The sequence below is a fragment of the Panthera uncia genome (genome assembly GCF_023721935.1).
Source record: "Panthera uncia isolate 11264 chromosome A1 unlocalized genomic scaffold, Puncia_PCG_1.0 HiC_scaffold_17, whole genome shotgun sequence".
NCBI classification, from domain to species: domain Eukaryota; kingdom Metazoa; phylum Chordata; class Mammalia; order Carnivora; family Felidae; genus Panthera; species Panthera uncia.
The window spans coordinates 4,553,395-4,561,911 of record NW_026057577.1 but is presented as its reverse complement, the minus strand read 5'-3'; positions in this window follow the sequence as shown (position 1 = coordinate 4,561,911).

The window sequence follows — 8,517 nt, the reverse complement described above, 5'->3', positions numbered from 1 at the left end:
CTCTCTCTCTGTCTTGGTGGGGGATGAGTCAACACTGGGAGGCTAACAGAAGTGAAGGAAACATGGCTAGGGGAGAGAAAGGTCCCTTTTCACTATCTTGGCCCCTCTTACTCCTGCACAAGTTGCTTACCCTAGAGACAGAGACACAAAAGTGGCCACCTGCTCTTGTGTCCATATACTTGTGGATGGCCTTTCTCTTGTGGTCATGTGTCTGCAAAACACCATGGACACATCCTCCTGTGAACGGGCTCTGTCTCCTCACCTGTTTGTGTAGGAGCCTTGCCCGACCTCTGGCTGTGCTCTGTCATGGAACATGAGCACGCTGGGAGAGAAAAGCCACCCCCTAGTCGGGTGACTCCAAGGCCAGAAGTACCTCTGTCGACCCCCTTACAGCCCAAGGAAACTCGCAGTTGGAGGAAGGAGCACTCGAGCCAGAGGGCTCCTAGACAGACATGGCCTGAGGCCAGCATGCTCCAAAGATTTATATTTATGAACTCAGCTTTGAGAACAAGTGTTCTGAACCACATGTGCTGGTCTGGGCGATTCTGCCCAGCACCTCCTCATGCAGGACTGGCATGAGAAGGTATGTTGGCATTTGCCCTCATTCTCTTCCATGCTTGTCTTCCTTTGGTGAAAGCCTCTGGGGTCTCCCTGTCACTCAAGAATAGGGGAGGGGTGGAGAACACAGACATGTGGATGAGTGCCCTTAAAATAGATAGTACTCACCTTTCCAAGTAGTAGGGCTGGAGGGCTTCCCAGAGAGATTCTGTGGCCTTGAGGGGATTGCTTGACTTCTCCACAAGTTCCAGGAAAGGTGTAGAACAAGTCTTCCAGACGTGATAGGAGAGAACAGCGGCTGAGCTCCCCAGCTTCTGTAGAATCCTAGGACTTTCTGGAAAAAATGATCAACTGTGCCTTTCTGGAAGGTGCAACAAAAAAATAAACAAACCAAGGGCTTCTTAAAGGGTGTGTTTGACAGAACTGAACACACTAAGTGTTGGGGAGCAAGGCCCTGGTAGCAGGAGATAAGGGGAGAGAGAAAGACCCAGCAAGGAACCCCTGGGGTGAGGATGGCTGTCTGGGCTGGTGCCAGGAGCCCCTAGGTGGAGACCTGGCTCTTGAGTGCGTGGATCCAGGCCAAGGGCAGAGGCTGGTGGACTCAGATAAAGTTTCTGCATTATCAAACACATCCAGTCCTGGACAGGCTGGGCCTGGTCCCTTTGGGAAAGTTTCTCATGTTCAGGTTGAAGTTGGTCAAATTCTAGCATTCGCCCCCCACCCCAGACTCCTGTGCAGGAATTCAGGCCACCTCCTCCTCCATGTCTGGGGCCATGACAGTCTTTCCTCATTGGGGACCTGACTTGGGCTGGGCTCAGAACACTCGGCCCCATTACCCCTTGTGTGAGTAAGACACTGGCCTGAACTCTACCTGTTCTTCCCTCCTGTTGACCCAAAATTCTGCACATTTTCTGGGAGAGTTTTGGAGGGAAAAAAACAGTTAGGGAAAGTTTGCGTCCCTCCTGGAGGTGGGATATTTGGTTGAATTCAGCAGATTTTTATGGACTGAGTTTTGTGTCCCCTTCCCAAATCCGTGCTCACACAGGGGCTGATGCTGCCAACCCACACCGTCCTCTGTGTTCCTATAAGGAGAGCGAACTATTTGGTAATCAAGTTGCTCCCCTGTTCTATATAAATACGAAGAGTTATGCTGCCACTAATTTTCATCTCCCCGTGCATTGCTTTAAGCGGATAATGACATCATCTAAAACCCAGGTTGGGTATACTTCTGAGTCAGGATGGAGGACTGGGGATGTGACATTAGAGGAAGCACCTAAGGGGTTTGGCAGCCGTAATGGAATGGATCCTGAAGGTGGGCGCACCTGGACAAGTGGTCCTTGGTGAGCATGCACATGGTCCGCAGCCTTTTACCTGAGTGGGAAGAGCTCCTGGAGATGGCACCAAGGCCCTCAGGGGCAGTGATAAACCCCAGATGGGGACGGGTTCCCTGAGTCAAGGTGGAAGGAAGGACACAGGGGGCCCCGGACTGTAGAGTCCCATTGCCATGGCATGTCCAGGACAGGTACATGCAGACAGACAGAGAGCAGATTGATGGTTTTCAGGCAGTGGGGATGAGGGGGAAATATAACCACAAAGCAGTTCGGGGTTTGTTCTGGCACGAAACCCAGGTGGTGGCCGTACAAGCCTGTGTCAGTGTGCTGCATGTCACTGGATCGTTCACTTCAATGTGGTTGACTTTGTGTTATGGGAATGTCACCGCAACTGGAAAAAAAGAAAAAAACAAATGGAAAACACATAAGGTAGAAGGGAAATCTCCAAGTTGCAGGCTCCCGGGCGCCCCCTGCAGGGATGCGTGTGCAGTCCAGCACTCTGCTCCAGGGATGCGCCAGGACCCAGTGAGCTTGCGTGGTCCACGCGCACCTGCACCTGCCTTGAGCCTGGCTCCCTGCAGTGTCTGTCCTACAGAGGGCAGAGGCCCTAGGAGAGCTGAAGGGCCCCTCCCCGTCCCCCCCACCACCCCGCGCCCACCTGTCCCTGCCACACGCCAGCCTCTTGCTTCCTGCCCTGGGCTGTGTTCACAGTGTCTTTTTGGGTCCTCCCAGCATTTAAGCTGGTGTGTGCCCTCCCCCCACCCCATCACGGGTACTTGGCTCAGCTCTCCAAGTCCACTGGGACTTTATGGCTTGGCCGCAGGCACCACCTGGGCCACCCCCTTGCAGGACCCACCCCCTCCTCTGGCTCCCTGGCCTCCAGTCCTACAATGGGAGGGTTCCTTCTGCACATTAGGTCCTTTGTCACGTGATCTCCGAGAGGTCCTTGCGTCTCCTGCACTGACCTCAGTGAACGAGAGGACAATGCCTCCACCAGGAAGATCCTCGGGGACTCCTCCAGGGAAAGAAGCAGCTGGGGGTTGGGGGGGCGCGGTGCAGGTGCCATGTGGTTGGGGCAGGGAAGAAAGGTGAGATGTCCTCAGAGAAATACTGCGGTATCAATGCAATGAAGCGCTTGGGTCATCCAGTTCCTGGTGGTAGTTCTTATCAACATACCTCTGCATGGGTCCTTTGTGTCCCCGGGAAGGCAAGTGCTTGGTTCATGCAGTGCCCGGTGGTAGTTCTTTCCCACAACCCTCAGCCTGGGGCCTTTGTGGCCCTGGGAAGGCAAGGGCTTGGGTCATCCAGTGCCTGGTGGTGGTTCTTACCCACAACCCTCTGTGTGGGCCTTTGTGGTCCTGGGAAGGCTCTCATGAGTATAAGGAGGAAACTCTCCCTTACCTCCTATGGAGCTGGGGTGGGGTGGGGGGGGGTGGAGAGGGGCAGTTAATGTCTGGCTTCCCTCCCCTTCCCTCGCCTTCCTCCTCCTCCTGGTGCTCACCTCTCCGACCTCCCCTCCCCCTCCCCCTCTTCATTTCCCAATCCTCCTCTCCTTACTCCTCCACCTCCCCACCCCTACTCCCCTCCCTGTCCTCCTCCCTCATTCTCTGCCCTCCCCTCCTCCTCCTCTTCTCCCCTCCCTCACGTCTCCTCCCCTCTCATTCCTCCCCTCCCCTCCTACTCTCCATACTCCTTCTCCTCCCTTCCCTTCCTCCATCTCTTCATTCTACTCCCCCTCTTTCTCCCTATTCTCCCCTCCCCCTCTTCCCTCACTTCCCCCTCCTACCTTCCCTGTCCTCATCTGCTTCTTCTCTCTCCTCCCTTCACCTCCTCTCTTTCCTTGTTTTTTGATATGAAATTTATTGTCATATTGGTTTCCATACAACACCCAGTGCTCATCCCAACAGGTGCCCTCCTCAATATCCATCACCCACCTTCCCCTCACTCCCACCCTCCATCAACCCTCATTTTGTTCCCAGTTTTTAAGAGTCTCTTATGTTTTGGCTCCCTTCCTATCTAATTTTTTTTCCTTCCCCTCCCCCATGGTCTTATGTTAAGTTTCTCAGGATCCACATAACAGTGAAAATATATGGTATCTTTTTCTCTGTATGACTGCTTTCATTTAGCATAATATTCTCCAGTTCGATCCATGTTGCTACAAAAGGCCGTATTTCATTTTCTCATTGCCATGTAGTGTTCCATTGTGTATATAAACCACAATTTCTTTATCCACTCATCAGTTGATGGACATTGAAGCTCTTTCCATAATTTGGTTATTGTTGAAAATGCTGCTATAAACATTGGGGTACAAGTGCCCCTATGTGTCAGCACTTCTGTATCCCTTGGGTGAATTCCTAGCAGTGCTACTGCTGGGTCATAGGGTAGATCCGTTTTTAATTTTTGGACAAACACCCACACTGTTTTCCAGAGCAGCTCGACCAGTTTGCATTCCCACCAAAAATGCAGGAGGGTTCCCATTTCTCCACATCTTTGTCAGGATGTATAGTCTCCTGATTTTGTTCATTTTAACCACTCTGACTGGCATGAGATGATACCTCGGTGTGGTTTTGATTTGTATTTCCCTGATGAGGAGCAACGTTGAGCATCTTTTCATGAGCCTGTTGGCCATCTGAATGTCTTCTTTAGACAAGTGTCTATTCATGTGTTCTACCCATTTCTTCACTGGATTGTTTTTTGGGTGTGGAGTTTGGTGAGTTCTTTATAGATTTGGATGCTAGCCCTTTGTCCGATATGCAAATATCTTCTGCAAATGTCTTTTGCCATTCCCTCGGTTGCCTTTTAGTTTTGTTGATTGTTTCCTTTGCAGTGCAGAACTTTTAATCTTCATGAGGTCCCAATCATTCATTTTTGCTTTTAATTCCCTCGCCTTTGGGGATGTGTCAATAAGAAAGTGCTGCGGCTGAGGTCAGAGAGGTTTTTTCCTGCTTTCTCCTCTAGGGTTTTGATAGTTTCCTGTCTCACATTCAGATCCTTTATCCATTTTGAGTTTGTTTTTGTGAATAGTGTAAGAAAGTGGTCTAGTTTCATTCTTCTGCATGTTGCTGTCCAGTTCTCCCAGCACCATTTGTTAAAGAGATTGTCTTTTTTCCATTGGATATTCTTTCCTGCTTTGTCAAAGATTAGTTGGCCATACTTATGTGGGTCCAATTCTGGGGTCTCTATTCTATTCCATTGGTCTATGTGTCTGTTTTTGTGCCAATACCATGCTGTCTTGATGATTACAGCTTAGTAGTAGAGGCTCAAGTCTGGGATGTGATGCCTCCTGCTTTGGTCTTCTTCTTCAAAATTACTTTGGCTATTCGGGCTTTTTGTGGTTCCATACAAATTTTAGGATTGCTTGTTCCAGCTTAGAGAAGAATGCTGGTGCAATTTTGATTGGGATTGCATTGAATGTGTAGATAGCTTTGGGTAGTATTGACATTTTAACAATATTTATCCTTCCTATCCGTGAGCATGGAATGTTTTTTTCCATTTATTTATATCCTCTTCAATTTCCTTCCTAAGCTTTCTATAGTTTTCAGCATACAGAACTTCTACATCTTAGGTTAGGTTTATTCCTACATATTTTATGATTCTTGTTGCAATTGTGAATAGGATCGGTTTTTTTTTTTTTGGCTTTCTGTTGCTTCCTTGTTAGTGTATGAGAATGCAACTGATTTCTGTACATTGATTTTGTATCCTGTGACTTTGCTGAATTCATGTATCAGTTCTAGAAGACTTTTGGTGGAGTCTATCAGGTTTTCCATGTATAATATCATGTCATCTGCAAAAAGTGAAACCTTGACTTCATCTTTGCCAATTTTCATGCATTTGATTTCCTTTTGTTGTCTGATTGCTGATGCCAGAATTCCCAACACTGTGTTAAACAACAGCGGTGAGAGTGGATATCCTTGTCATGTTCCTGATCTCAGGGAGAAAGCTCTCAGTTTTTCCCCATGGAGGATGATATTAGCTGTGGGCTTTTCATAAATGGCTTTGATGATGTTTAAGTATGTTCCTTCTATCCCGACTTTCATGAGGATTTTTATTAAGAAAGGATGCTGAATTTTGTCAAATGCTTTTTCTGCATCGATTGACAGGATCATATGGTTCTCATCTTTTCTTTTATTAATGTGATGTATCACATTGATTGATTTGCAAATGTTGAACCAGCCCTGCAGCCCAGGAATGAATCCCACTTGATCATGGTGAATAATTCTTTTTATATGCTGTTGAATTTGATTTGCTAGTATCTTATGGAGAATTTTTGCATCCATATTCATCTCAAAGCAATGCATGCATAACTCTCAAAGAAATTGAATCAGTAATAAAAAATCTCCCAAGACACAAAAATCGAGGGCCAGATGACTTCCTAGTGGAATTACACCAGACATTTAGAGAAGAGTTAATACTATTCACAAACAGTTCCAAACAAGTAGAAATGGAAGGAAAAGTTCCAAATTCATTCTATGAGGCCAGGATTACCTTGATTCCAAAACCAAAGACCCCACTAAAATCCCTGATGAACCTGGATGCAAACCATCTCAACAAGATACTAGCAGATAGAATCCAACAGTACAGTAAAAGAAGTATTCATCACTATAGAGTGGGATTTATCCCTGGGCTGCAAAGGTGATTCAATATTTGGATATCATTCCATGGGAAACATGACATTAATAAAAGAAAGAGTAAAAGCCATACAGTCCTCTCAGTAGATCCAGAAAAAGCATTTGACAGAACACAGCATCTATTCTTGATAAAAGCAGTCAACAAAGTAAGGCTAGAGGGAACATACCTCAACATAATATGGCCATATATGAAAGACCCACGGCTAATATCATCCTCAATTGAGAAAAAAACAAAGCTAACGAATTGATCAAAACCTATTTCAGCAATATAACTGAACAAGAATTTACACTAATAGTCATAAAATTAATGTTGGGCTTGAAAAAAGCATAGAGGACAACAAAGGATCTATTGCTACAGAGATCAAGGGACCAAGAAATAGTCATGAGGAGCTAAAAATGCTATAAATGAGCCACAAAATAAAATGGGGGAGACCACAGTATGGATTGAAGAGGCAGAGAGAATAGGTGAATTAGTAGATAAAATTATGGGGAAAAAAAGGAAACTGAGAAAAAGAAATAAAAAAATTCAGGAGTATGAGGGGAGAATTAGAGAACTAAGTGATGCAATTAAATGGGACAATATCCGTATCATAGGAATTCCAGGGGAGGAAGAGAGAGAGAAAGGGGATGAAGGTGTACTTGAACAAATCATACCTGAGAACTTACCTGATCTGGAGAAGGAAAAGGCATTGAAATCCAAGAGGCACAGAAACTCCCTTCAGACGTAACTTGAATCGATCTTCTGCATGACATATCGTATTGAAACTAGCAAAATACAAGGATAAAGAGAGAATTTTGAAAGCAACCAGGGATAAACAGGCTCTAACTTACAAAGGAAGACCCATAAGACTAGTGGCAGACATATCCACTGAAACTTGGCAGGCCAGAAAGGAATGGCAGAAAACCTTCAATGTGATGAACAGAAAAAATATGCAGCCGAGAATCTTTTATCCAGCAAGTCTGTCATTCAGAATAGAAGGAGAGATAAAGGTTTTCCCAAACAAACAAAAACTAAAGGAATTCATCAGCGTTAAACCAGCCCTGCAAGAGATCCTAAGGGGGATTCTGTGAGTGAAATGTGGCAAGGACTACAAACTACCAGACACCACTACAAGCATGAAACCTACAGACATCACAATGACTCTAAACCCATATCTTTCAATAATAACACTGAATGTAAATGGACTAAATGCTCCAACCAAAAGACATAGGGTATCACAATGGATAAAAAACAAAAACAAACAAACAAAAAAAAACAAGACCCATCTATTTGCTGTCTACAAGAGACTCTTTTACACCTGAGGACACCTTCAGATTGAAAGTGAGGGGATGGAGAACTATCTATCATGCTACTAGAAGCCAAAAGAAAGCTGGAGTGCCATACTTATATCAGACAAACTGGACTTTAAATTAAAGGCTGTAAGAAGAGACGAAGAAGGGCATTATACAATAATTACATGATCTATCCATCAGGAAGAGCCAACAATTATAAATGTCTATGTGCCAAATACGGGACCCCCCAAATATATAAAACAATTAATCACAAACATAAGCAACCTTATTGATAAGAATGTGGTAATTGCAGGGGACTCTAATACCCCACTTACAGTAATGGATAGATCATCTAGACACAGGATCAATAAAGAAACAAGGGCCCTGAATGATACATTGGATCTGATGGCCTTGACAGATATATTTAGAATTCTGCATCCCAAAGCAACAGAATATACTTTCTTCTCAAGTATACATGGAACATTCCTCAAGAGAGATCACATACTGGGTCACAAAACAGCCCTTCATAAGTAAAAAAGAGTTGAGATCATACCATGCACACTTTCAGACAACAATGCTATGAAACTTGAAATCAACCACAGGAAAACGTCTGGAAAGCCTCCAAAAGCATGGAGGTTAAAGAACACCCTCTAAAGAATTAATGGGTCAACCAGGCAATTAGAGAAGAAATTTAAAAAAAATATATGGAAACAAATGAAAATGAAAAT